The 3,948-nt window shown below is 58.2% G+C and overlaps 1 pseudogene; it reads left to right on the forward strand.

The window, feature by feature from the left end:
• Nucleotides 1-1,584: 1,584 nt before the first annotated feature.
• The window catches only part of LOC146821809 (28S ribosomal RNA), a 5,204-nt pseudogene continuing 2,840 nt past the window's right edge, over nucleotides 1,585-3,948 (forward strand).

Here is a 3,948-nt window from a genome sequence, read left to right on the forward strand (position 1 = left end):
CAGAGTATTATCCCCCCACCCTACACAAATGCGGAGGCTACGGCCTACCCCCCCCCGACATAGTGCCTGTCGCCCAAGGAACCCGAAATATAGAGAAGAGAGAAAGTGGGAATAGAGTAAAGAAAATAAGAAAACAGAAAAGAAGGTGGGGAGGAGCCCACGGGACACCAGAGCGCCCCGAACCATCAGCCAGTCATGGCCCCCACACACTGAGAGCCCACTACTCCAAAAAACGGCATGCGAAGATACCATGGCCCCACAGTGTAAGCGAATGGATACAAGTCGCGATGAGTGCGCGCAAAACAGACATACAGTTCCAGTCCCAGGCCAGCCCGTCCATAAACCCTGGCAATAGAAGTCAGTCTAGCCCTGGCCCGATCGTGGGCGTGGGATTAAACCAGCCCCTGCATGAAGGCCCCGTGTCCCGAGCAGACAAAGACAAGATGGCCGCTCGTGAAAGGATGGTGAAGTAGGATCACGAAATGGCCGCCAACCATCGGTTGAGGTCCCTCTTTGCACCACATAAAATCCAAACCTGGCAATTAAGGTACAGGAGTTCCACAAAAAGTAAGCCGTGGACCACCGCGGACGGTTCCTCGACGCCGTTAGGTATCGCTCAACAGGATAGTCCAGCGGACGCGGCGAGGCAGGCAACAATGAGGCAGGCAGCCATGACCAGGGGGACAAAGTGTCCGCAGTTGAGGTGTAGAGCGGTGTACCCTGAGCGCCGGGAGCGCCAGGTGAAGGCATCAGTGTAGCACAGTCATACACCGCCGTTGCGTCCCCGCAAGTGGACAAAAGCACCGGGAGACCCACGCCCTGTAGATGACAAACAGTGCGCTCACGACCCGCAGCCGACAGTATGGGGTCAAGCCGCTCACTCAGCGCTTGCAGGCCAGCGCACATCTGTAGTTGGAAGTCCCGCAGGGCAGCCAGAACGGAGCCGCATGTCGGCGGAGGCTGGGCCCCCACAGCGGCAGCAATCCGGGACGGCACCGTGGAGCTGGTGTCCGTAAGAGGGAGGGCGAAGTGGGCAGCGGGCGAGACCGGAGTAGCACCCCCCAGCCTCGAGCAGGCACTCAGCGCCATGTTTTGCCGCTATACGTTGCAATGGCCGAGGGGGGGGGGAGTCGTGGCAAGGAGTCAATTCCCCTCAGGTCTACGCCGCAACGGGAACAGCCGACAGTCGCTTCTCTTCTCGCAGGTTCCCTTCGCCGCTGGCTAGGCAATAGGTGAAGGGGGCAGCAGCATCCCACAGCGCGGTCATCAGAGCGGGGCAGGAGACACGCCGCACCGGGGCCCACCCCACAGCTCCAGCCCGGCCGGCACAGGGTGCAGAAGGTGTCCGGCCGTCCCTCTCCGGGCTCATCCGGCAGCGATCCGTGGTGCGAGGGGAGATCGGGACCGCGGGGCTCAGGTTAGCGCTCGCTGGTCCGGTAACTGCGGAGCTTCCAGGGGGCCAGCAAAGGCCGTAATGGCGCAGGATTTCAGTGCCGAAGACAAAAGCACCCAGAACTCGGGCATCCGGGCGGGCTGAGACTCCGGGAAAGCGGCAGCACGGTCAGCACGTCTTCGCACACGTTTCACCTCGAAAATCGGCGAGGATGGGCATCAGGATAGTAGTCCGAGGCCACGGACCGACGGAGCCGGGCGCTCAAGCGTCTGCTCCGGTCGCCATCTTGGCTCCTCCCCTCGGCCCAAGTGCTTCTGATCAAGGCTCACCCCGCAGACGGTGTTAGGCCGGTAGCGCCCCTCGGCGCACCGGGATCGGGTCTTCTCTGAGTCGGGTTGCTTGGGAATGCAGCCCAAAGCGGGTGGTAAACTCCAACTAAGGCTAAATACGGGCGCGAGACCGATAGCCAACAAGTACCGTAAGGGAAAGTTGAAAAGAATTTTGAAGAGAGAGTTCAATAGGGCGTGAAACCGTCGAGAGGTAAACGGTTGGGGTCCGTGCAGTCCGCCCAGAGGATTCAACACTGCGGCAAGGTTGGTGGCCGGGAGTACCGGATCCCCTCCGCGGGACCGGCGCCTGGGTCATACCCGGCCCCCGGGTCCTACCCGGCCCCCGCAGGGTGCATTTCCTCCACGGCAGTGCACCGCGACCGGCTCCTGGTCGGCTGAGAAGGCTTCGGGGTGGCAGGTGGCCCTCCGCTCCAGCGGAGGGTGTTACAGTCCCCCGGCAGCAGCTTCGCCGTGTCCACGGGGCCGAGGGAGATTCGACCGCCTCCGCGCCCTCCCCTGGGCACCCGTTCCCAGCCGCCCCTCGGGGCGCGCCAGGGTGGATGAAGGGGTGACGGGGCCCCCTGCTCCCGGCGCGACTGTCGACTGAGTTGGATTGTTCTCAGTGCGCCCTGACCGCGTCGCGCCTCCGAGCGGGGAGGCCCACGCCAGGGGTCTGTGGCGATGTTACCCACCCGACCCTTCTTGAAACACGGACCAAGGAGTCTAACACGTGCGCGAGTCGGAGGGCCGATCGAAATCCTGTGGCGCAATGAAGGTGAGTGCCGGCTGAGGTGGGATACCATCACGCTTTCAGCGGCGGGCGCACCACCGGCCCGTCTCGCCCGCTCCGTCGGGGAGGTGGAGCATGTGCGTGCGTGATAGGACCCGATAGATGGTGAACTATGCCTGGGCAGGGCAAAGCCAGAGGAAACTCTGGCAGAGGTCCGTAGCGGTCCTGACGTGCAAATCGGTCATCCGACCTGGGTATAGGGGCAAAATACTAATCGAACCCTCTAATAGCTGGTTCCCTCCGAAGTTTCCCTCAGGATAGCTGGCGCTCGGAGCTCCCAGTTTTATCTCGTAAAGCGAATGAAATTGAAATTGAAACGAATGATTAGAGGTCTTGGGGCCGAAATGATCTCAACCTATTCTCAAACTTTAAATGGGTAAGAAGCCCGGCTCGCTGGCGTGGAGCCGGGCATGGAATGCGAGTGTCTAGTGCAGGGGCGGCTGGTGACATTTGAAGGTGGTGGGGCGTGGAGGTCCGAGTTGAGTGCCCGGTGGTGGGACGGGGAGGGGGGCTCGGGAGGGTTAAACTGACTTCTGCCAAACAAAAACAATGCCTGATGCCTTCTTTCAGCAGCCAAAGCTCAACTCCGTGTGCGCACAAATCTGTAAATTAAACATTCTGGAATTTCTGAAAGTACTGTACACGACACGTTCGTAATACCAATTTTTATCACCTTCCTGCTCATAAAAACATAATAAAAATAGCACAAAAAGGTTTTATTGAGACAATATTTTACAGAAACCTGGATTATTTAATTTTGTGCCTACCTGGCATCACTCTGCGTGTGCTTTCCTAGCTGCCGAATCGATTAATTATTTTTCAACACAACTTGCATCGTTCGAAAATGTTCATGAGCGCCACCCACTGCACTGTTTTATTGAATGCAAGCAAGCAACCCATATCTCGCGCTGCTGACAGGCTATTCTGTCGTTTCCAAGTGTCCTATGAATATTTAGGTCGGCTTAATAATTAATATTCCCCGTGGTTTGCTACTTGGAATGTCAGACGTTGGTAAAATCTATCACACCCCTGATACCATCGCACGCGCCAACCTGAGACAGAGAAGAGGAAAGCGAAAGATCTATTCTGCAGAGAAGCCAGAAAACTGACAAAATACACCGAGGCAGCAGGAGACAAGGGGAGGCGTCTGATGGATAGAAAAGAAACGTAAAACACAAGAGAAACTGAGAAAATACACACAGAAATGTCCAGCGGAGAAACGGAACGATTTACTCTGACATGCCTCGCACCGGAAGCCGTCCCAGTAGTGACGCTCCAGAAACAACACATCCGACTCCGAGTCTGTGGCGTGCGAGAGGCTGGAGGGAGAGTGTGGTGCAGTGCGGGGCTGTGACTGTGGCTGGTGCCGGTGTCCGTCCTGAGCAATGCACAAGCTCCCGCCTCCCATCCATTGTCCAATCAGGAGGCCTGGGACT

This window comes from Triturus cristatus, chromosome 6, assembly GCF_964204655.1.
Source record: "Triturus cristatus chromosome 6, aTriCri1.1, whole genome shotgun sequence".
In the NCBI taxonomy this organism is placed as follows: domain Eukaryota; kingdom Metazoa; phylum Chordata; class Amphibia; order Caudata; family Salamandridae; genus Triturus; species Triturus cristatus.